A 26,344-nucleotide genomic window follows, 5' to 3' on the forward strand; every position below is an offset into this window, starting at 1 on the left:
TCCTACACCCCAAGTTTAGCTCAAAATCAACTGCTAACATGACATAACTTACGAGCGAGCGGGTCATGCAAATTCCCTCTTCTTTGGGCAAAGTTTTTCCTCTGTTTGGCTCGGCCCGTTATGGTGGGAACTAGGCTGAGACCGGGGCCCAGTAATGGATAGCCGTCCGGCCAGCAAAAAAGGGCTGCGACGTCAATTTAAGCCAAAAGTTATTGGCACTTTGTCAGGCATGGAGTAATGCACTAAGCCATGGCACCACGCATCGGTTATGCGGTTTATACGGAGTCCAAAATTGGGATAAATATATGCTTTATTAATGGGAAATCATAAACCGAAACGTTGAGGATATTCAAGGGCTAATCACAACAGACAATAACAATTAAACGTCATAGCCTGTCCAATCAAATAAACCCCATAAATGACTTAATCTAGTCATAACTTTGCTTGCCATTATCCTGGAAAAGCTCTGCCGCATGCACCCCTGGGGCGGACTTGCTGCTGCTGCACTCCTTGCGTGTGCTCCACATTTGTATGTGTATGTGTACGAGCATTCGGCGGGGCATTGTTACGAGCTCTCGTAGCAGTTTGCGGCGGTATCTAGGCCTGGCCAGGCACGATAATTGGATAACTGGATTTTCCCGGGAGGGGCCGGGGTGGTTGGATGGCCCAGAGGCATGCCAATCGGGGACTAGAATTGAGCCCTTTGGGGCTACCACTGGCTGCGGGTTGGTTTTCTTGGAAAGCACTTGGATGTCAATTGGGGAATTGGGTGAAAGTTTTCGCGGACTAGCGGCCTAAACCCTTTACTTGGCCTAACATCAGTGCAAAGTGGTGCCAGGCACGTCATCCGTCATCCACTCTGCCCTATCATCAAAATGTGGTTTAAGATTTCCAAGTTGTAATCTGCAAAAGTTTGTCAATATTTGCGCTACTCAAACGGGGCGTTGTTGCCACATAATTGTGCTGACAGAAGACGGGTGGGGGCTGGATGCTATCTAATCTCTGTGCCACTCTTTCTCCTGCTGAAGCCACATCTTGCAGACGCAGAGGCAGAGTCAGAGGCAGATGCATATATGCTAATTGCATTAATAAATGAGCAGCTAACCGCGTGGTAGTGTATGTAGCTCTACCCTCCGGCGGCAGCGGCCTGCCACTGTCATTCAATTAAAAAAGAAAACAACGACACATTAGGAAAAAACAAAAAGGTCTTGTCTCCGGGCCCCCTGCCTCTTGCTGACTGGAAAAGCCAAGGAAAATATTTAGAAAGTAAAGAAAGAAGCAAGCAGAAAGGCCAGCCAAGGCCCAGGCCCAGGCCCAGGCCCAGCGACAACAATGGTGGAGCAACATATGTACCCGAAGGTAATTGTCAAGTAGAGCAGCGGCAGCAACAGACAACGATGGCGTGGCACGAAGCTGTCTACTGCTGCACGGCCTGCTGTGGCACCACCGCAGACACACGGCCAGCGACGCTACGGAGACGTAGATGGAACGGGCGGAACCGCCTCCCCCTGGCTCTTGGTCCCAGTACGGGCTACTGCGCACACACACATTAACCCATTGCAGATCCCCCCTCCCCACCAACAAATGACACACAAAAATGGTAACACAAACAAGACGGAAAACACACACACACTTGAATCGATCAAAACGAAGCGGAGATGCTCTTTGAAGGGCCCAGCCATTCCGTATTGCAGAATGCATGTGGATCCGGCTATACCCTCTCGAAGGCAGGGCACAAACAACAAACAGCAGCTATGTATGTCTGGCTGGGGCCCAGAATACCTTGCTGGCAACACTTTTTGGTAACATTCTTGTGGTTTTTGGCCTTTCAATAGACCCAAAAATATGCGCGGTCGCGGCGGGTTGTGGTTTGTGGGCCCGCCTCCAGGGGTTGTCGGGAGGTTAGAGACATATGCGTGACAATTAATACAAGACCCCCCCACGGGGGTGGGGTACGGGAACGGGTTGCGACGGGTCGCTGACAAAGGTACACAAAACGGAACTGCAGACACACCGCATCGCTTGTGCTTGCTGTTGTCTTTGGAGGAGTCGTTGTCGTGTCTTCTTGGCGGCATGCAGGAATGGAGTGGAGTGGAGTAGAGTGAGGTGGAGGGGAGGTTGGCAGGAATATCCATGTTCCCTGCATTCAAGTGACAGTCACAGCGCCAGGACCGACTGGATGTGGGTGGGAGAACAGCCGCAGACCCGCAGAGCCGCAGAGCCCTGGTCCTAGTGCTGTGCTGGGCACCTGCCCCATGAGCTCCAACTCCAAGTCAAAGCGAAACCAATTTGCGGGCATAAAACAAACTGTACCTGTACCTGTACCCTCACCAGTTCCTGCTGCCCGGCCTCCGTTATTACATGGGACCTGGACCCTAGGCCTGGTCGCGTGTCGCTTATCAGGCTGCTTTATCAGCCCAGGAACAGCAGCAGCAGGAGAGGCAGAGTCCAGTTGGGCAAAAACTTTGTTAGCGTCTTAAGTCCCGAGCTATTTTGCTACTTGTTTTCAGTTTTCTGTCCCCTGTCCCCAGACCCTTTCCTGTGTGCCTCTCCGGACCGACCCTTAAGGTGGCATTATTATTCCTGCTTCTGCTGCTGCTACTGCATATTTTAATTCTGCATTGGTTTGCCGCTTTGCCCCGTTGCCTCGCTTTTCATTATACTCTCGTATGCATGTACGATATTGTGAAAATGCATTTCCACTTAGATCTTTGCTGATTGCGGGTCTCTCGCTCTCCCTGTGTGTGTATGTGTGTGGGGCAATTGACAGAACTGGTGGCATATGAGTTTCAAAAAGCATTTCCAATGTGCCACGGGGTCTTGGTTGGTTGGGGGTGGCAGAAGTCATTACTTCAAAGGATATTCGTGCAAAGGAAAGGGTTTTCAAAGAAAATACCTTCAGTTTGTACTACAGGATGTACTTTAGGATGTGGAATCTGAAGATTTAAGAACCTTCCACAGCTGACAGAACTCCCCCAGGTATCCGGTTCTTAGGGATTCAAAACTTCCTTATTATTCCCAGAACTACGAAGGACAATCCATTACAAATCGCACCCGATGGGGCAGCTAATTGCGCGACAAATTTAGAGACGATTTCCACTTCAATTCCAGCGGAAACTCCTCCTGGAGCAGAGCGGATATATCCGCCGACTCCAGAAACTACAACGAATTCAAGTGGGAATCGAGTGCGCACTTGCCACAGAGGGGAGGGGCTCTCGATCTTTGGCAAATGCGTGAAATAGATACTTAAACGTCGGGTCCGGACAGCTGTCAGGATAATGCTCGCATTCCCATTCGAGGGACCTGGGCAGGGGATGGCATGGGGGTGGGGGTTGCATGCAATAACTCAATTTGCTGCGGAGGAGTGCACATACGAGGAACAACAGCAAATTGACAGAAATATGAGCACGCCAAATGAAAAAAAGATGGAGTATGGGAGTAGGATTGAATGAAAGGACCAAACATCGACTGGCACTGTAAATGGTACTGTGAATGCGCTCCGCGAGATGCATTTTAAGTGGCCCCCGACTCTGTGGCAGAGTCATAAATTTGTCATTGATTGCATGTGAAATTTGAGGAGCAGCGGATCGGTTCGGTTCGGTCTGGTCTGGTTGGGTCTTTCTGGTGCATCTGCCTCTAGATGGGTACCCGTCTCCCTTGTTGCGTTGTTTGTGTATCTGGCTGTTTGTGTTTGTTATCCTTAGAGCAGTTTTATTGCTTTATTATGTCGCTGCGGCATCCTCATTGTGTCATGTTGATGCTGAGAGGACTCCTCAGCCTGTCCAGCCTGCTGGGGATCTCTCTGTATCTCTGTAACTCCTCCGTCTGCCGAGATGCAATTTATGCGGGCCTACAACCAAAAGCGAACACTGCACGGATTTGCCAGTTTCTCACAACTTAAATTACGCCCCGAAAGAATATTGGATTACATTTAGTAAGTTTTTCTGTATCCTTGCATCAATATCTTCCCACTAGAATGCACTGCTAAAGGGAATATGTATCTGCGGGGAGAGGATATCCAAAGTAGCAAGAGGACGAGGACGTGGACGAGGACGAGGACTCTTTGGTTTGTTGCTCACTTAACTGGAATAATTGACATGAACGATTCCTTGGCCCAACTCTTTTGTGTGGTTTCATATTTTAGTACTACCAGACCCAAGTGAGAATCCTCCTGCCGCTGCTGCTTCTTAGAGGGCCCATCCCCTCTCCCTGAGCAACGCGCCCCGCAACCGCACGGTTGAGTGGCTCCGCTCAAGCTGCAACAGTTTATATTGCATTATTCTGCTTGAATGGCATTTTCACTCGAAGAGAGAAGAGAGAGGAGCCACATAAAAAAAAACAACCAAAAAGAACGTCGAAAGGAGCGGCCACAGAAAAAAGCAAGCCCAAAGCGGAGCAAGAGGGGGAAAAAGCTCGCACTGCCCCAGCGAAAACAAAGTGAATTTCATTATGCCATTCCATTATGGAATTCTCCTTATCCCTGATGCCCGGCCCTTTCTCTGTCGCAGGACACGGTCAATTTGAATTATGAAAATCACGGCGCAAGGAGTCTGAGGAGCCCTGCGTCTGCAGTGACTTTTGAATGGGTTTTACTTCCATACCATTGAAGCGTTAACGGCTCCAGCTGTTGCCCACGAAAGGACACAGGGACACCCCCATTGTAATCCTTCGAACAAACTCTGGGTTAACGGATAATTCCCCTGTCTGTGTGTGTGTGTGCTGAGGGTCCTTCCTTTGCATTTTGTGGCTCGTTTAATGGTATCAGGGCCATCAGGTGTGCCTTCTTCTGCGGTCGAAATGGAATTCTCACCGTTCTTTTTTTGATCAGAGAATTCTCAGGCTGGAACAGCTGTTGGAATGTCGAAGGATACAGGATTCTGTGGAGAGATTCGGAATTCCACATCCATTTTCATACCCTATTCCATCTAATCGGAATCTCTTGGGAGACCTCTGAGAAGACCCACTCTTTCTTTTCTTTGTTCCTAGCTTTCCGTGGCACGTATTGTCCGGGCAACGATCTCGTTGGGTTTCCTGCCAGCTTAATGCCCCACATAAACCATTCCCTGCCACAAAACTAAAGCAAGACAACAGAATTTGTCAAGGCTTGATCATGATAGTGACACACACACACACACACACACACACACACACACACACACACACAATAGGAGTACTCCTCGTGGAAGTCTTCTCTTCCTTGTACTTGGACTTGGCCTCATGCGCCTCGTGCGTGCTAATGGCCAACAATGTTCGGTTATACCCACATGCCGCGGGTAGCAGCACAGCAAGCTGCAATCTGCAAGCAGCAACAAAAGCCAAACAAAAGTGTGGCACAAACTTTTTGTCACACGTAGGTGTCCGCGGCCCAGTCATACACCATATATAACAGGGACAGAGTCTGAGTCGGAGGCAGAGCTGTAGCAGCTTTCTTTACCCAGAACGATGCCATCAAACTGAATGGACCGTGGACCGCGGACCATGGACCAAGCGGTGGTCAGGCTAGCAGCCATAATATCACTTTGGAGTCCGCTTATTATACCCTGGCTCTTGGGCGAGTACGGGGCTATATCGCACACGCTGAAGGAAGACTTTCAGTCTTCGGCTCTGCTTCAAGTATTGGGTATTTAATAGTCCGAATACCCCCCACACTAGCCATCCCTTTCCCCACTTTGAATGCTGGCAAATCGACAAACAGTTTATGCAAAACGTAACAAGGCCCAAAGAATTTTCTACGTTTTTACGAGCACTCGTATTGTGATCTAATCGTCTCCCGCTCACTCGCTCAGAGACGAGACTGAAGGATGTTGAATGTTGAATGTTGGGCTCTTGAATGTTGGCTGGTGGAAGCCCACGCTCTTGCAGTTTTATTATTATTGGTTTCTGCAGCATTTACCGGACGAGCTGTAGCTCTAGCTGGAGCTGGAGCTGCCTGCCATTTGCATTTCTTATTGCCTCGAATTGTCATTTGAACGGGCCAAACACTCTAGCGATAATGCGCGAAGATCGCCTCGAGCTGCGATCTGTGGCCTGCCCCTGCTCCAGCTCCTGCCCTGCCCATGCCCATGCCTCTTCTGGCAGCTTGCCACAAAATTAATTGCTTTGCTGATTTGAAGCTACAAATTTGTGTATGTTTGTCTGCGGAGGGAGTCCAGCCACAACTCCAGTTCAAGTCGTGCTTTGTGACCTTGCTGTGGGGATGAGCGATGTAAATTGTAGATCTCAATTGGGCTTCGCATGTACGGAGCAGTATCTGGCGGACAACCTAATAAAAGCCCTTGACCATCCATCTTCGACCCCAGACCCCGGAGTCCCGACCCCCGAGCCCCGACTACTCGCGAGACGAGTCAGAGCCGCCTTTTGATCAGTCAGTCCGGATTAGCTAGGCGCGCCATTTCCTTTGCCATGAGCTTCCCGACTTCGATTGAAGCTCACTCTCGTCGTTTATAATTAACTCAGTGTCCATGACAAGAACTTGGGAACAACTCGGACTCGGTCCGTTCCTGGGCTGCTCTTCTGCTCTTCACTTCACTCCTGTCACGCGTGCCTGTCACACACGCTGGCCACTGCCTCCTCTACTACACCCATTTGCCAGTTCCAGCCTCCAGCTCCAGCTCCAGTCCCAGCCCAGCCCCGTTCCGTTCCGTTGCTGTCTATGGGCTTTGATAAACGAGCACATCAGAAATGTGACTTGTCATAAATTTGCCTGCGTGGCCATTACTCATGTGTCATGTGTGGAGCGGCTGCAGCCTCTTGCTGCATCATGTCACCCCGCCTGCCCCTTTGCCGGCCCGCCGCCTGCTTCATCCTGGCTGTTTGGTAGGTGCCATGCAATGCGCGCTTCCCGGCAAGTTCGACAATATGCCAAGTATGTGAAGTAATCGCCGTTATCATTTTTCGTGACATGATCAGAGTCGGAGTCAAAGCCAGAGCCAGAGCCAGCGCCAGTGCCAGAGAGCACTGCTCCACATTTGCGAGACTCCTTTCTTGGCTTTGGTTACCATTTGGCAGGTTGGCTTATTAAACCCATCGATATCCGATATCCGAGTCTAGAGTTGCACTCCAGAGGCCCATGAGAACGAAGCCCAGACTCCAATCTATCCAAGTTGATTGAAAATTCGACCATTCCACCAGCAAAGTGTCGTTCATTAGTCTTGCGATGTGTAATGTCTAAATCGGTAACCTGTAAACTGTTCTCACATCAGACGGCGGCCCTCTTGCGGCACAACAGGCGAGCTTTGCTCATTAACCCGATCGGTTGGGTTCTTTTCGGCCGTGGCCCCACAAATGAAGTCATTAAACAATCGACGGCAGCGCGGCATGGATCTGGATCGGGTTCTGACTGCTGTTCTGACTGCAGATGGGGGATGCTGCCACCTGTACAAATTTCTCAATAAATTGTTCACACTTAATTTTTTATCGAGACAATGTAAAGAGTCCAGGCCCAGTTCCAGGCCCTGTTCCAGTCCCAGTCCCAATGCTTAGTCCAGTCTGGAGAAAAATGAACCACTGACAACTCGTGCTGGGTGCTGCTGCTGCTGTTGCTTCCCTCCCCCCTCCCCACTCAAAAGAAGCGGCATGGCCGACCCCAGCGGAACTTCACGCCGCATGCAGCGCGCTGCATAATAAACAAAGCATCAACAACGGCACTGAAAAGCAACAACAGGCCAGGTCTGTGTGGTATCTACTCGAGTAACCTGCAGTGCATACATTTAAAATTTATTAATTGGTTTTTAAAAGCACTCACACCCGTGGAGCCATTCATAATTCCGAAAAACACTCTTGAGGAATCCACTGGGGACTGGGGAGTGTGGAGTTCCTATTCCAAGTTCAATTTCCGCCTAATTTCATGCACTTTTATGCGGCTTTTGTGTGGATTACGCAGCAGAAAATGTTGAAACGAAAGCAATATACGGAAACCGGAGCGGAAAAAGATACAAAATATGCTGGGAAATACATAAATGAAATGAATCCAGAAATGAGCATGTTGTTTCTATGTAATTTGGCAAATACCCAGCGTGTAAGAGTGAATGGGAATGGGAATTGAGCATGGGATGGGATGGGCGGGAAGTGCCTTTCAAATTTGTTGAATGTGGGCTAGGTCTGTTAATTACTTTGGCAACAAAATTCATGTTTGGCGATAGAATTCTCATTATGATTAAAGCCAAGAAGGGTATCCTCCCAGGAAAAGGATTCCTACTGTTTCCATTCATGGTAGCTTTTTGAGTGTGCTCTAGATCTATGCTGTGGGTCAATGTCTTCTTTTGGCATAAAAACATGAATGAAAGTTGGTCTGATTAATGGACATCGATTTGGAGTGATAGTAGAACAATTAATTAGCATTTGCAAGACTGAAACACTCTTTTGGCTACCTCAACAGAGCCCGCATGAGCAGAATTCCTACCAAAAAGAGTGCCAAATAAACTGCGCGCTAACAGCGACGCTTACACCGCTTCCCATAAATATATATGCAAGTATGTGTATGAATATCTGTCTGAATTTATGTATGAATTCATAAGCCATAATGAATTGCTTTTATAGACGGCTTCAGTTCGCCCCGATCTGGTCGCCTGCTGTGCCAAAAGCTGTGGCTGCTGAAGAAGTGCTGGGACCAGACCCAGACCCAGACTCAAACTCAAACTCAAACTCGAAGGCGGCATGAGTAAGTGTTTTGCTTAATTGCCTATGGCTTATTAGGCACCACTGCGGACACAGCGGACAGACAGCGGAGAATAGTCAAATTAATTTTGATAGAAAAGCAAAAAATCACCAACAGATCTATAGATCTGTATGCGGTGATTGGGAGATTTGTGTTGGTCTGTGCGTGGTCTTCTCCCCATTGCTGACTCTGGGTCTGGGTTTGGGTCTGTCTAATGATGATGGCGTTACGAATTTCGACTGCCTGCATTGACCGGTGGGACCCACAACAATTACAAACCGAAACTTTTCTCCATTCTCTGGCCATTGTGCCGGACACAAAAGAATCTCCAGCAACGGTGGCAATAGCCAATCGAACAAAGCAGAATCATTAATTAAATTCCTCTGGCTTTGAGGATCGATCAGAGGAGTTTGAGCTGCAGCTGATGGGGGCCAACAGATAAAGATTTGGCCGTTTGGGCAATAGAAGGGGAATAGTATCGGGCAGTCGGGAATATCTCGAATAAAGTTTAAAGTTTGCATTCCATACTGGGGTTTTTGCATAACCTTTTTCTGGGACTTTAGGAGTGTCTTTTTTCTCAGTGTATTCTGTAGAGATGATCACAGGAAGACCTGGCTTGGACTGGCTTAAGATAAGTCTTATGCCATATCTAGGTGTTAACTATAAACAATACTTGTCTGGCTGTTCGAGTATTTACGACTTCCCCCAGCTCCTCCCCCTTCACTTCCTCCTCCTGCCACCCCTTCATGCCCATGAGCGTAATTGCGCAAGCGCAAAAGCACAGAGAACACAAATTTTTAAAATATTCGACTTGGCATCATTTTTCAGGCTCCAACTCCGACTCCGAACTCCACATACAATTAACCATGAGCAGCAACTATCTTGTTACCTGACGCGTTTTTATGATTTCTGCATAAAATTAAATCGTTCTTTGCACCTCTAAGTCCCCCTTCTCCTCGTCCCTCCTGCACCATTCGCAACAGGTTGCCAGGCCAAGCAGAACTAGTTTCTCGCTCTCTCTCTTGCTGCCTCTGTCTTTCTTTCTGTGCGCGTCTGCTGCTTTAATAATTTTTAGTTTGGTTTAATTATAGTTTTGCGCTTAATAAATTTCCGCTGAAGAAGAAGAAGTCCCTCCTACGGCTGCTACTCCTAGCCCTTTTGCAAAATTTGTTGCCATTCCTTTAGCGAAAAAAAAAAATGGAAACGGCAGCAAATAAAAGAAAAATATTTGCAGCAGCAAAGAAAAATGCTAGGCATTTGTTTTAAAATTTACAATGTTAGCCAATTCTGATGCTGGGTCTCTAATTACGGGACATTATCAAAAATATCTAGGAATAAAATCGTTAATAAATTATGAGGACGGCAAATTCCAGCAAGGAGACCAAGGCAGACATCGTAAAGATTTTGAGAAAATTCTGTGAAAAAAAATTAATAGAACCAGAAGGATCGCAGCGAAAACCCAGGAGCCGTAAGAAATACCCGTTGCTGCCTGAAGGATTTTTCCTGCAATTGAATTCTCATTTGTCACTTTAAAGGTGATTAGCATTTTCAATGCTGATTACTTATCAATTAACCGGAATACACTGTATGTACAATATATTTCGTTTCATTTGATTGGATCTCACGGAAACATTCCATCTGTTTCATGTACGATAATACACATATTGGTTTGGCACTTGGTTTAAACATACATAGGTATATATGTATGTACGTAAAATATATATGTCCAGATGCATGTACAAGTATGTATGTGCAGATATTTTCCATGTGCATTCGTTTATTATTCATTGCACATTTTATGCTTCATTCACCTTTTCAATTAATTAATAATCACCATGCTAATAAGGTTTTTTTGTTTGTTTTTTGTTCTCATCTGTCTGTTGGCTGTTGTTTTTCGGTGGGAGTTTTCCCATTAACCCCCCTCCGGCCAGCCATCATCTGCCACCAGCTTACGTTTATGCAACAGCATTACGTTAACTGGAAATGCTGTGCGCAAATTAATTTTATTTAATTGCATGTCAATGACATTTCTTTTTCCATATGTTCGAGGAGAGCCTCTTTCTTTTCAATGTTATATGCATTTGTTTACAATTAATTTACAATATCGATGGATTTATTGAATGCTTCAATTCAAATAGTAATGAGGTAAAGGCAGATTACCTGCGCCAAAAAGCATATTGTTTACCCACGTCTGTTCGGGTCAGAGTGCATTAGCCTTAAATGAGCCGACTGGCAGACGGAGACGGAGAGGACAAGCCTAGAACATGGTTTTTGGCTGCCGGTTTTTATGGCGGTTCTACATGTCCGTACAAACGCTAGACATGGCAAATAAAAAGCCTCTAAATAGAGCATAAACTGCAGCAACAAGATCCAGACACCAGACCCCAGAGCCCAGACTCCAGAACCAGAACCAGACGTGACCAGCTTGCAGCTCCATATAACCATATAGACACGAAATTCAAGAAACCAAAACGATCTCGACACACTACATGAAATTTCTCATTGAAGTGCGAAACGCCGCGGCGTCGGCGGCAACGCCTTAGAAGTAAGCGCCGCTCGCACAATATCCGGAAGTGCACCAGAGACTCCTCCACAATCTGGACTCCTGTGTGCGGGGCGAGGGGCAGGCGTTTTCTCTATCTCTAATTAACAACAACAATGGACATGTTTCTGTGTATGGGCGGGAGATGGAGATGGACGCCCCCCCAATTACCATTTGAGAACTTTTACGCACATTTGTCAAGTGGCATTCCTCGAGGGGATTGAGATTGTGACAGGGACTTCTTTTGGGCTCGGTCTAATTGCAGTTCCGTTAACGAGCTGCGGTGGTTGCATAACGTTTGTTTGCTGCCACAGCAGGAGGAGGAGGGGCCGAAGGAGCACTGCACTTTCGAGTGCCTTACGCATAAATGAAAAATTTTCTTAATTATTGCATTGATTTGCATGGCAGCGACGAAGGGGAAGGGATTGTGCACTGGTGACAACCACTCGAGAGCAGGGACTGCAATTTGTCGCCAGTGTTGCACCAGGGGCCAGTGCTCGAGTGGCTGAAGTGGCGGCTCCGGGCCCAGCTCCGAGCCCAGCTCCGGGCCGCAGTCGAAATTGTGTGAGAGCGTGGCGTGCGTGCACGAGCTGTAGTTTGTGGTGGCTGCCACTCGGTATTGCCTCATCGCAGTCGTCATCTCTTCAGCCCCGTCAGCGTCGTCATCCGGCAGAGGCCACTTCAGAGTCGAGTCCTCTCGCTTTGACAATGGCTTTGGTGAGCGGCCGCCGGGCAGCACTGGTAGCAGTGGCAGCGGTGGCAGCTGGCACGTTTGGTGGTCGAAAGGCACCACCACCGGCGGGGGCAATTTCGCTCAATATTTATGATTAAAGCTATCGTTTGACTAAGTTCCAAAGATTAACACATTTTCAGCGATGACACGCCATTCAAGCCATCAAACTTCTAATGTGACCAAGGCACGGAAGGAGTTACGGATACGTTGAACTGCCAAACGAATCTGGATTGCCCTTTAAAGTATTGAAATCCTGTATTGTGGGGTATGAAAAATATACAAAATTTAGCAGGAAATTGGGAACGAGTCATAGGTATTTTGCTTAAATCTTCAGAGAGAGAATCTATCTTAATAGGAGTCTTAAACAAATCTCACAGATATTCATAGCTCTGTACATTTGCCAGTTTTAATGCAAGCAATGGGATAGCCTTAAGGTTTTTCCTGTTCTTTTAATACCCAGCACAAATACCAAACCCCCCTCGTAGTAGTTGGTATTAGAACTAGCACAGCCATTAAGGTTGTACGGAGGGAGTATTGTTGATGGCAATTAAAATATTTCTGTGCGAAAAGCAGCGCTGTACATTGCGACTCGGAGGTCCTGCCACGTCTGTGCTGTGTGTATATGGCTTCAAAGTTGGTAGAGGATCAGCGAGAGGCAGAAACAAGTACAAAATAAATAAATACAATTCCGTACATAATTCACAACATGCCAAACAGCAAACAGCAGGCCACAACGACAATGCAGTGCAACATGTTGCATTGTGTTGCCATGGTATTTATGCAAATTTGTAGTGCTCCACAATGTCCGGACTCCGAACTGTGAATACGAGTTGTTTATTTATTTCCCTTTTTTCCTTTTTTTTTACATACGTCCACAGATTTTTCTGTGTTGTTTAATGCTTGAAAAATGTATGCCTTCAAATAAATATGCCTACGATATGTGTAAATCGAGGCAGATTTCACGCAGAACTGAACGGAACGAGTCCTTCTTGCCACACATTTTATTTGCACTGAACCACAGATATTTCTCCAATTGATTTTCATAAAGAAACACTTTATTTTAAATTAATTTAATCATTGTAATAAAAAAATTTCACTCCGGGCAGCATCATATTTTCGAGTTTGTATTTCTTTGACAGACACAGATATTGGTAAGCATTCTTCCAATGTCTATTACAATTTAATAATAAATAAAAATACCAATTTTTAAGGTCTTAAATTAAAACCAAATTTTAATTCCCGAACACATTCAAAGGTTTACCCAATAGTTTTTCCTTTTAAATCACTGGCGAAAATGACTTTAACGCCTACGCTTTACAAGCAGTAGCTGAAGGCTGACGGAAATGCAACACAACAGTCGGCAACAATGTGCAACAAGGGGCCAATAAAACGCTTTGACGCATGCATCGCGCCACATAGCCAATTTGGCCAAAAGGTGGACCAACATTAGGCTGTCTCCAAGCGAGGTGCCTCCACTGATTATCGGCATTACTTTTGTGTTTTTCGTATTCCACTTTTCGTCTAACCCAAAATTAAGTGGAAAATCAATCACTTTCACTAATTTTAAAGTGATTTTTTTATTCGAATGCAGGAAAATGGGGCTGCCAGTCGGCTCGGATCGACTGGGACTGGGCTTGTTATCATGTGTTGAAACGAATGCCGAATCGGAGTGGAGTCGGGATCGAGACTTTGGCCTGACGGAAGGCGAGAAAGAAACTCTCAAATGGGCCTAATGACACGACATTTGTTGGGCATCGGCATTGAAATAAAGAGATTTTTAACTCGGACCAAATGAAATTTAAATTAAAGAGTGAAATTCCCCCCAAGACCAGACGAGAATATTATCGGCATTAAAGTGCGGATTGATTAATTGCTGTCTCTCTCCCGCTCTCTGTGTCGTAGGCGATTTTTAATTTGGTTTTCAGTGGTTGTTGTTGGCTGCTGTTGGCTGCTGTTGCTGCTGTTTGTGGCTGAAACGGTTTGTGGGCCGGGTCGATTAATCAGGAAGATAGTGTCGAGAGGAGACCCTCCCTCTCTCTGGGGTCTGGCGTATGGTGTCAGGTATCTGGGGGTCTAACTAACGGTTTCTTTCAAGAGTTTTGAATTTCGCACAGAAATAATTTGCCAATCGTGAACGGAAGCGCGGTGCATGCGTCATGAGAGGTGGCAAGAGCTAACACTCTTCAGCTGCACGTTGCACGTTGCACGCTGCACGCCCTGCTCTTCCTTCACTCTCCTCTCTCCACTCACTCCCTGTGTCTCCTGGCCGGGTCGTGCGTGCCGCCGCGGATTCGGTTTCGATTTTGGCCCAGACTGTTGACTGTTGAAAATTTCTTATTTATTCTCATGTTAATTTTCTCTTGGCCTGGCCTGGCCGCAACTTGCGTGACTTGATCGTTTTGGCCAGATATTATTTTGTTACATTAAAAAATAATTACCGCATTTGCCTTTGCGTTTCTTCTTGTGGCAGTTCTCCTTCTCCTTCTCTCTTCTTTCCCTCTGTCCCTCTTTCTCTCACTGGTTCTTAATTTTTCTATATCTTGGCTATAGCTTTGAGGGTTTTTGGAGCCAAAAAATTGGTTCATTTGGCTGGTGGCTTAATCATTTCGAATGCGTTGCTAATTTGTTGATTGCCACTTTGCTGTGATTGCATTTTCGTCTAAATAGAGCTGACAGCTGTATTTCCATTTAAGTGTGGAAAAAAATGTTTTGATAATCGTACGACCAAGCAGTTTCCAATTTAAATGTAATTATATTCTGCAGAAACGTAAGAAAACTGTGCGATTAACCGGCCAAGGGATCGATGACCGATGTGACCTCGTTTCCAGAGCTACAATGGTGATCATTCTAACTGAGGCCTCTTTCCTATCACCAGCCATTACCAGCAATAAGCTATATTCATAATGAAACTGCTGATCGATTCCCTTCACTGGCAATAGATGCGATTCCATTTCCGATTTCTCCACAAGTGCCCTTTATTTTGTAACCCTTCCACTGTTCGTGTCCTGCCACAATTTCTCTCCTGCCTCGTCCTGTCCTGTCGTGCCAGACAACCAGGGCAACAACGAGCATGTTCAGCAAACAACCGAAAGCCAAAACAGAGCATAAAATAAAGTTTTGTGACAAATTTTTCATAAACATAAACCCCAGCGCCATACATTTTGATGGTTTTAATGGACAAAACTGCGCAAAATGATGGCCGCGAAACGTGTTGTTTGGGAAGCCGAAGCCGAAGAGACCCCAAGGGAGACGGGTGGGGCAGGGACAGGGAGCAGTCTGCGGAATGTGTTGCCAGGCACCTTCTGCGTTCTTCCCAGACATGGATGTGTCTGTGTCTGTTCCTACGCCTGGAGCTGCAGCTCCATCTCCACAGCTCTCCTGCAGCTCCCCGACAGCGAGTGACAGCGACAATGTGCAGGCGCGCGCCCATTTAAAATGCAGCAAGTGTCACCATTGACTGAAACGAGGCGCAATAAATATATATGTACAGGGAGCGCTGGCTATATACAAAGTGGCAGTGGCAGTGGCAGTGGCTTGGGCTGCTCGTCTTGGCCTGGCTTTATACGGGCAAGGCATGCGCTGCATATTGGCCACAATGCAGCAGAGCAGAAAAAAAGAACCAAGTAAACGGTTGTCACACTGCCTTTTGCCTGGCTACAAGCGAGTGGGGGAGCTGAGAGGGGGCTACGGCTACCCATCCCTCCTCGTCATTTAAATAACAATAAAATTTGATGACAAGCCGTAATGCAGATCCCCGTCCCTTTGCCCGTCCCGCTGCAGTTTCGATTTTGGCCATGGTTGGAGCTGATTGGCTTTGCCAGCATAATAAAGACATTCGATGCCTTTTTAAGCGTTTCACTTTCGCACGTAGCCGTCGTGGCAGCCCGTAAAAAGTTTGCACCATGTCCGGCTGTAAAAATAAATATCACCAAGTTCTCTCCCAGCTGCCGTTGGTTGGTGCTGTTGCTGTTGCTCCAGGATGATAGTCGAGGGGAAAGCTGAACACAGTCTAGACAGACGAACCCAAAGGCCACCCAACCATCCAGTAAGTCGCTGTGGTGGGGGCCACCCAGCCAAACGCTTTCCATTTCATTAGACAATGCCAAGTTTTAATTAAGAAATCGTGCTCTTCGACTCCTCGCCCGATACTCAGCTCAAATCACAAAAAAACGAGCTAAAAGTTTGGCCAAAAGCACAGGAGAAAGAAAAGCAGAACAATGGCAATTAATCGAAGAGCGGACTGAAAGTACAGACAAGCCCGAAATTTAGTTCCCGAATTGGAGAACTCATTATATAATTTGACAAATTTCTCAGTTGCAATGGGTATTTATTACACTTACATCTTTCTGTGCTCAAGTACTTCAATACGCTCTTTTGCGTACTCTCACAGGATATTTCTTCGCATAAAGATGGCTCTCCAGCTTACGATTTACCTGGCTCTATGCTGAAGACCTCTTCAAAACTGTTTTTCCTGGCTTTGTCTTTGCAAATCCCATCAAGCATCCATTGTGCTTTACAAGCGCTCTCGGGGTTCGCCTGCCCCAAGCTGAAATGTCGAATGTGTTCTATATGCCACATGGTGCCCTCGTCCCGAGGGGCGGAAGGCAGAATGGCTATGGCTCCTCAATGGCTGTGGCTGTGGCTGTGGCGGTGCGGTGTGAACAAAATGCACGTTGTCAGAGGATGCAAACAAGTTTGTGTCTCTCTTTCTATCAACTCGCTGCTGCCACAGAGTAGAGGGTCTGTTCCTCTAGTAGATGTTGCTCTTGCTGCTGCCTGCCTGCAGTTGCCATCGCCGACGCTTTGTTTGAAATGTTGCTGACAAACCACTCGAAGTTTTTTCCTCTATGGCTCGCATCGTTTTTTCGGGGGTTTTACCCTGTCAAAGGGGTATATCAGCTTTCTCAAGAATATCGTCTGAGAGGTTTGAGACGTGGCTGTGACGAAAGACCCAACAGTGAATCCTCATAGAAGGGTATCTGATCTTCGTTCCGTTCAGCCATATTTCGGTTTTCGTTTTTACTTGCCGCTGATGTGTTTCATAAGAAAATCGAGTGACAAGTCGGCCCTCGCTTTCCACTTTACCCAGTTGCCGAAATTATGCCGCCTAGACTCGCCTGCAGTGGAATGGTAGGGAATGGATGGTGGGGAAAAGGTTAAAGTGTAAGTGGGGAAAACAAATTGTTGGCTGGACCAGACAGACTGGCTGTCAGACAGCAGTCCCCATCCCCTCCCCCTCTGTTCCCAGCAATCACTCTGACGGCGATGCGTTCACACTTGGACAAGTGTCGAAAACTGGCCTACTCGGCAGCGGCAGCGGCATCGGCATCGGCGGCCTCATAGTTTTTCTTCCCGGCCTTCAAAGAAATGAAGAACAGAACTTTGCGTGGTGATGACGATGATGCTGGGCGGGAGGGGCATGGCATGCCAGTGGGGACAGAGGCCGAAGAAAAGATGAAGGAAAGTTTTGTTCTCCTCGGTTTTGCTTTTTGTTGAAACATTTTCGTAGAAAATTATTTCGAGTGCCCGCCCGGAACGTACCGGCCTGACAGCTGTGCTCGGCCTCTGCCTCTGGCTCTGCCTCGGCGGCTTTTTATCACTTCACTTCAAGTTTTTCCCCATCATCGGCTTCTCTGCACTGCCTCCTCTTCTCTCCGTTCGTCTCCTCTCGGCCATCTTCAATAACAATTTTCAGCCCGGCCACGGAAATTCTTGGGAAAATATGCACATTCAAAGCGGTTGCTTGTGGCCCGCATTCGCTGTTCCCAGTCGCTTTCGGCGCGGTTCCAGCGAAAGTGTGTGGCAGGCGGTCCCCCAGCCACTCGCCATCCTCACTCTCAAAGAGCCAATACACACACACACACTTTCTAATCAATTATATCGCACTTATATGCAAATTTCTCGCCGGCAAACCGAGCAAACAAACAAATAAATCAATTTCATTCCATTCAATTCAATTTCAATAAGGCTACGCAGCCAGACCCAAAGGCACAATGAACCAATTTGAAAATCACCTTTCTCGCCTGCAAATTGCGTTGTCAGCTCCACCACTTTGCCATCGCCATCACCATCCCCATCGCCCTCGCCCCATCGAAGCCAGCCAAGTGTTTCACTTTTTGCCTAGTTAACAGCTTTTTCTGTTGGGGCTGCGTGCTGGCCTGCTGGAGCGGGGCTGATTCGCCGTCCGAACCGACCAAATACCGAACAGAACGCGTTTCATATTGAGGCGAGAAATTGGGGAATATCAAATTTCAAAAGTGAGCAAATCACAAAACGGAAGTGAGCTACGGCGACACTAGAATACGCTATCAGATGATGCCAGACGATTCCATTCTCTGAAGCAGGATTAAATATTGTCCTAGTTCTATAATGTAGAGTGCTTTTGTATAATAAATACTGAGTTAAAGGAAAGGTTTCTGGCAGCCAGAAAAGGAAGCTTCCCATCGATCTTAAGATCAGCAAATCAAATATTTTAATTGGAAATCGTCCATTCTTCTCTGTCTTTTGCAATCGATTTCCACTCTCAATCGTTCAAGACATTTCCACAGCCGCATCATCAGGCAAATCCCATTCGAACAATCGCATTCCTGATGCCATTACTCAGCCTGGTCCCCGGGCTATGCTCTGCTCTGCCCTGCACTTCTTAGATATTCAAATCCGATCATTCATTCGTTCGTTGAGTCATTCACACAGTTGGCAAAAATCCGAACGAATTCGAGTCCATATCCCTGGAATTTCCTTCATTCCTTGGTCCGCATATAAATAAATGCCTTATCATTAAATTTCAATTAAATGACAAAAATAAAAGCGAAAATGTTTTGAAGCCAAATCCACATTGCGGAAATTGTGTTTGTGTGTTTTCGTGGCCTCTCTTGTTTGCCCCCCCAGCTCCATCTCCGGCACCGGCACTGGCACTGGCACTGGCTTCATAAATTTGTTTATATTTTTGTACATTTTGCATGCTCAACAATTGTAGACACCGTGGGGCGATGACAAAAACACGAAATCGGTCTCCATTCATTGACAGTTCCAAAAAGCAAGACTGAATCGCAGATATCTGTGGCTCTATCAAATCTACAAACAAATTTTTGGCGCGTGTGTCGGAGTCTGCCCGTAAGCAAATTTTGTAATACCCAGTACTTGTAGCGAAGACAAGGGTATAATGTGTAGGTGGAAAATAAAGTCTTTAATTTAGAGGATTATAGTTTCAGCCAACGATATCTATACTCAAGGAGTTAATCCTCGAATATTCTATATTTAAGTGCATCTCTCTCAGGAGTACTGGGTGGCAGATGGTCGAGGCACGCCCAAATAGAGTTTTTTATTTATTTATTTTTTTTTTTTTTTGTTGCTGCTGCTGCAATATGAGGCACAAATCATGTTAAACATTTGAATATGTTCGTCCGATGTTGCTGCTGCTTCTGTTGCTGGGGATGTATGTATTTCCTTCGAGCTCTTTTGACAGAGAGGCAGACAGACAGACAGACACGTATGGCGGCCGAGAGAGCTGTGGCACTAAATTTGATCTCTCGCGTTTTGGCACGAACTGTAATTGAAAATTTCGTATGTATTTCAAGAAAACACCAACGAGCAACAAAACCCGACACTCGAAACACTTGGCTTTGGGCTTTTCACGGATATCTATGGGGCTGCGCTGTTGTGGGGAGCGGTAAGCCTCGGCTTTCTTGTCCGGTTACGTGAAATTTCAAATGTCATAATTTCTGACAGTTTGATAGTCGTACAAACCGAGAGACAGCCACAGTCAGAGTCGGAGTCAGAGGCTGCGGTGGACGAATGAAAGCTGAGGGTAGCTGGAGATTGTTTTTGGCCAGATGTTTTACCAAATAGCAAACAAAGTGACAAGTTGAACCACATTGAAAGCTCAGCCGTACACTGGTTCAATGATGTGTATAAATAAACCGAAGAACAGAAAGAGTAACTCCATCCGAAGCGATAAGAACTTTATCCCATGCGACATATCGCTTATATCTAGGACAACTTTTCACCCAACTGCCGGCTACTGTCCAAAGTTCAGTTCTCCCAGGTATTTTCCCCTAAGAAGTACAAAGGTGTTTCCATAAGTCGTCTTTGGCCAACTATTCTGTTGCCCTATTGATTGCTAACGTGAGCCCGGTGCCATGGCTTGTAACCTTTTGGACCACACAATGTGCTTAGTTTTGGCTTGAATGTAAATATTGCATAACATGTAAAGTTCTGGTCAAGTCTTAACGGTCTCCGCCTAGAGTTGGTTACGTTTAAGGGCCATTCCCAGAAGAAAGGAATACCCAATTAGGCCCTTTCCGTCTTTTGGAGGTTGTAGCACTGAAATTTACACGTTTTCTAGTTACTTGGCGGACAGCTGTGGGCTTTTTGTTTTACATTTGAAGCGAGAAAACACGACAAGTCGCGCAGAGAACTTGCCCCGGCCGCAACAGGTAAGCGAGAGTGTAGATTTTTGGGGCTCGTCAGGCCTGACATTGACGAAGTGGTTCTTCGAATGAAATTGTCATAATTTTTTCGGGTTTTCTACATGTCTTTTGATGCATACAAAGCGCTAATGTTGCCCACTTTGTCATACTTTTCGTTAACAATTGATAAAAGCCACGACAAACCCAAGCCCAAACCCAAAACCATACCGAACTGAAAAACTGAACAAAGCCCCAAAAAGCAGGGCGAATGAACCTTTTACTAACGGTGCATTCCGAGCCTTTACAATCGAGCAATTGTTATTCCATATACGAGTACATTCATGAGTCATTCGTTTTCTGAACAAAATTGCTTCGGAGGAGCAGTCGCATACCCTTTAGCTCCATGGTTATGGCTGGGGCGAGTGGCGTCCTTGACCGCAGCATATCACCGTTGAAGATTTTCAGAAGTGAACTGGGATTGGAATGAGGACCGATCTCCAGCTCCGCAACGGCCTCGCCGCCGGAACGTGCTGCTACAGCGGCTTTAGGTTTCGTCGAGTCTTCGGTCCGTACAAAGACCAGTACTACGAATGGAATGAGGTTATATGTATCCTTCATTATTTCATTATTTCATTGTTTCTACTTACACAGGAAAGTGGCCAGCCACAGGAGGTACGATTTCCACATCATCTTTTCTACGTACAGCAAGCGAGTGACTTTTTACCATCCAAAACTAATGCTATCATTTACTAAGGCTAATTTCCGTGGAAATCAATTTGATTCGCTCCCTTAAAGTGTGCCTAATGACAAAGAAAAGATGCCTCTGATTACTTCTTATGTAATCCGCTGGCGAAAGAGTTTAAGCCCTGGCACGTATCCGCCAAACTATTATTTCTATCTGTATCAGCGTCATCTAGCCAGTGAATTGTCGTCTGATTGCCAGAGTTTCTACCGGTGGTTGGATCCGTGAGAATTGTTGTGTTTTACGACCCATCTAATGAAGAAAAGGAGCTTCCCCATCCACATCCACAGCGCTCCAGTTGACACTGACCGCAGATCCCTATCTCAATATTTAGGTTGCCGTACAAATAAAAGCCAGAGCTGCGGCAGAGCGATGGAGGAGCACTTGAAGATAAATCAAAAGATGCGAAAACGAGTTGGAAACCCTAAAGGCAGTAGTGAGCTGAGACGACGACACTTTTAGGCCGCGTTTGGAGCGCGAGGCCGAGTCTTAGGCCTAGGCCCGTGTGCGAGAGATCCCAGCGAAATGATAAATGTTCCCTCTGTGTATCAAGTGTGAATTTTAAGTGAAAAGCCAGCCTACATGCTGTGCCTGCGGAAAATGAAAATGCCTCTAAAAGAGCCTCTATGCGGAGTACGTGATCCAAAGTCAAATCAAGCTTGAGATATGCCAATAAATGATTTTAATTACATCAGTTGTCGGTCCATCAAAAAACATAGAGCATTTTCTCTCTCTCTCTCTCTCGATGCGAAGGCGGCCTCTTCTATTGTTTTGTGCCAAGTTCAAACAAGAAACTGTGTTCTTTTTATGGGCCTCTTGCCACCGTTCAGAAGTAGAGGAAATGCGCTCTGGGCCATAAAAGCCAGACATAAAACCAAATACAAAACCAACCGAAAAATCAAATAGAAAACCCAACCCGAAGCCTGAACCCTAGAAGAGTTGAAAGAAGCGACCAACGAAGAAAAAAAGAAGTAGAATTATGTTTTCTAGAATATTTCCCGCTTGGTTAGATTCCATATAATTCCGAACCGATAGAGCAAACCCGAGGATCGTAAAAAGTGCGAACTGTAAATCATGACAGTTTTTACAACCCGCTCGTTGCTCGTACAGGCGACTCGGCGGCAGCCACCGCTACCTGGCATTACGGCATTACGAGCGTCAAAGAATTCTCTGCGGAAATGTAATTCTCTTTATGAAGCCCCTGGTCCAGAAAAGAGAAACAGAAACAGAATTTGTATTTATGCACCGCTTTAATTTCCCGCTCTATTAAAGCAGCAACCATTAAAAGTTCTTCAGACACGAATAATCGAATGTCGAATGAATCGGGGGCACAGGCACGGGCACCCACTGGCGGCGTTGGAGATTTTCAGGGGCTTTTACCCATAAATCCATATAATAATTGGTTATGAAATCGTTCATTGCAGAGCTTTGAGCGGAGCTTAGACATGAGCCCGCTTAGTCGTAGGGGCGGCGGAGCGACGGGGCTTATTTATGAATCGATGAATTTACGACCGTTTTGTGGGGGCTGGTTATGCGAGTAATGCATTTGAATTTACGAGACGGATTTAATCAAAGGCATAGACAAAGGCAACATAGGCAATGGATATGGCAACGACAAAGAGGTCTGAGCAAATGGCAATTGTCTCCCCAGATCTGCTCCCATTCGATGCCGAGGCCCGTTACGATATTAATTGCCGGCCATTAGCAGCATCACTCAACTTAAAGCATATGCAACAACAGCCCCACGGACGTGCCACGGGGGAGTCTCAGACAGATGGAGACGGTAAGGAAAGGAAACTATCTGTAGACTCATACATCAATGCCGCTAAATCCACTTGTCAGGAGGTACAAACGTGAGAATCGTTCAACGTAAAAAACCAGAGAGACAGAAACTGAAACAGAAACAGATACAACAAAAAACAAAAAAAGAAATATAACAAAAGCAAACGACAAACGGCAAACAGATCGGGCAACGAGGAAATATTGTCAGGCAACACTCTTTAACCCATGAGATGTAGATGTATCTGTATCTGCATCTGCATCTGTGTGCTGTATGCTGTATGCTGTGTAAATGTGTGTCTATTGGTTGCACTGTAGCTTTTGCCTTCTCCCTGGGGAGATTTGTGGCCGGGACACCTGCAGCATTTGAGGGCCGTTCGTCGCTGCGGCAGTGAAAGACTTTTTTATGCTAAATACCATCGCAGTTTATATTGATGACGACAGCAGCAGCAACAGCAGCAGCATCAACCATACTAAGTATATGCAGATCTACAATATAAGTATACATATACACAGACATACATCTATACGTATGTATATGGAAGGTAGGGAAATGTGTGACAAAACACCACAAGGAATTTTAATCCCAAAATGATTGATAATCATTTGCACGAGGCAGAGAGAGAGAGAGAAAAGCTTTATCACGTTCCATTTGACTAGGTGTAAAGTCCATGGGGTATTATCAGCAACGCCCAACATCGTCTTCAGCATCATCGTCATCGTCATCATCATCGGTATCATCATCATCATCATCATCATCATCATCATCATCATCATCATCGTAGTCCCACTCTGCCCCGCCTGGCTTTTGTTTGCTGCTAATGTTTGCACTTAATTCACCAGACAATAGGGAACCAGGGAACCGGGGAGAGTGGATCGGAGGGAAGTATTTTCTTTTAGCTTTTACCCACTGAAAAAGTGGGGGAAGACTGTGGCTGCCAAGGCGAAAAGTCTAAATTATGTCGTTGCCGCCTGACTGTTGCATAGGAAAATGCATCATTTTGTAAGCTTAAGCTAAGACGATGCGCTTTTTGTGAATGGAACACCGGCACACTGAGAGAAATGAAAGAGAATAATATCAAGGAATATTTTGGAAGAGTATTAGAAGTGGAAAATGGCAGCTTCACTGCTTTCTTAGTGCAATTTTCCTGAAATAACTATTTTCTTAGCTGCCTAGTCGAATTTGCCATATCATGTGGCATATTTGACTGCCAACAATATGTTTCTGTCCGCCCCATCCCCGACAGCCCCTGAGATGAACATTTTCCATTCAGCCAAAGTTTATTTCCATCCATTTAGTCTTTTGTTTGTGGGTTTTTGGATGGTGACACCTTTTTCTTTTTTTTGGGATCCAAGACGGATCCAACTATTTAACCTGCCACACACTTCCCCCTGGAGCACCTTTGGTGTGGCATCTACAGCTGACGATGAGTTGAAAATTGAACAAAAGACGATGCGAGTCATAATTTATCATGATGCTGGGATTAGTTGAGATCTGTTTTACAACTGTTTATTTTTAACACGTTGCACATACGCCCTGTGTGTATCGCGTATGACAATGCCACTGCCACTGCGACTGCCCCTGCCCCTGCCAATAGACGAGTGCCGAGTGGCGAAGACTCGGGCTAATGTTCAAATTTATTGACTATCAAATGCTGAATGCATTGTGTGTGCAGTGGCAGTGCCTACTGCATTGGTTTGTGCCACTTTCACGAGAGCCACGAACACACCCAACCTGAATTATCGAACAGTGGACACCCTGTCGTTGTGGGACTTGGATTTGGGCATAGATTTCCTGGGTCGTTCCTCGTATTTCCTGACAAAGTCAATTGGATCGCAAAGATTGGATCGTTGGGGCATCTCGCTGCATGCCGCTGCTTGGCCTACAACAGGCCTCCCCTCAAAAATCAACCACGCCCCAAAACTGAAACAAAGTTGAGTCCTCCATAGCTTTTGGCCCAAAGTGTTTGTAATTGTTATGGCCAAGAGGAGAGCGACAGCGAGAAGGAAACTCGTTCTTTCACTTTGGCCTGCAAGCGCGAACTTTATGGCTACACCTACCCAGAAACCAACGGCAGATGATCATCTCGGCAAAGACCTCACCGTCCCCAGTCCCATTCCCATCTGCATCTCCTTCGGCTTTGAGTTCTAGCGGTAAATAAAGTTTTGGCAATACGGCCGCGCCCACTGCTTGGAGACCAGAGAGACCCCAGACCACAGACCCCAGGCCCCAGGTCCGCGAGAGCCGAGAGACCACCTAATGAAATGAATTTCACCTCTCTTTTGGGGCGCAGTATTAAGAAATTACAAGCAAACGCTTGCCCCACGCACTACGAGGAGGAAATTAATTTGCGCGTTCGCCAAATTTAATTCAATTTTTTTTAACAGCTCGGACCAACGCGGATGTACTGCCACGCCCCGAAACGAAAGTTGACCCACTGCTGGCTGGAATGTTTTGCTGGGATCGGTCCTGCCTGCATTCCAAATCCCAGGCCAAAGAGTTCGGGGAGTACGGGGTACGAATTAAGACATAATAAAGCTGTCCCTCAGTCAGCCGGGCCCATCCGTCAAGAGATGGTGCCGTTTGGTGCCGTTCTTGGGGCGTGTAACGCACTCCGAACACCTTCGCCCCAGACAAGACGTTTTTGGCTTAAACGATATTCTTGGGCGAGGAGGGGGTAAGACACAAAGTGGGGTCGTCATACTTGGGAGTTCATTTTGCAGTCGCGGCTCAAACTTGGCTGACGGCAAGGGAAGTGCCGATACGGGAAGGGACTGATACGGCGGGTTGGTTGGATATGGTGCCTGTTTGACAAACGAGTGTCATTTATCAAAATGTGACACTATTTGCGCCAAGTCATGTGTTAACTGCACTTTATTTTATTGTTATACTCTCCAGTCGAGTCTCTCGTGTGGTGGAGCACAAAGGGCCAGCCCTGCCCTGCCTCCCGCTCCTCGTCTTCGTCCTCTGCCATCGGTTTTCAAGTGCTCTCATAAAATATATATCATAATTGAGGGTTACGTTGTAGCTTTTTCTTTTCTTTTTGGGGAAAAGGCCATATAAGTAGTACAGAAATTGACTTTGCCACCAGGATGGAGGATGAGGTATGACCAGATACCGGACCAGAGATACGAGTAAGAAAAATTGGTCTGTCCGGCCCCCGTGGCCTATGTTCCTGGTACTCTGATTCCAGCAAACTGATTTCAGATTAGCTGGAAATACATTATTGGTAAATTGATATGAATTTTCATTCAATAATGCATTTATTGAGGACTCTTTTGGACAATAGCTTAGATATTTTTGTGGTATTCCTCCTCTGAACCTCATAAAGAAGTAATTTTCTTCCTTTCCAATTTATTAAGTCTTTTTTTCTTTGGTCGCAACCTGCATTTAATGCCAATAATATAAGTATTATGATTATGTGCTCGAAAGTTACAGCGCTCGTCGCGCTCTTAAATGTTGTCTTTACCAAAGAGACCCCAA

Source organism: Drosophila persimilis, unplaced genomic scaffold (genome assembly GCF_003286085.1).
Source record: "Drosophila persimilis strain 14011-0111.01,24,50 unplaced genomic scaffold, DperRS2 tig00000002-arrow-pilon, whole genome shotgun sequence".
In the NCBI taxonomy this organism is placed as follows: Eukaryota; Metazoa; Arthropoda; class Insecta; order Diptera; family Drosophilidae; genus Drosophila; species Drosophila persimilis.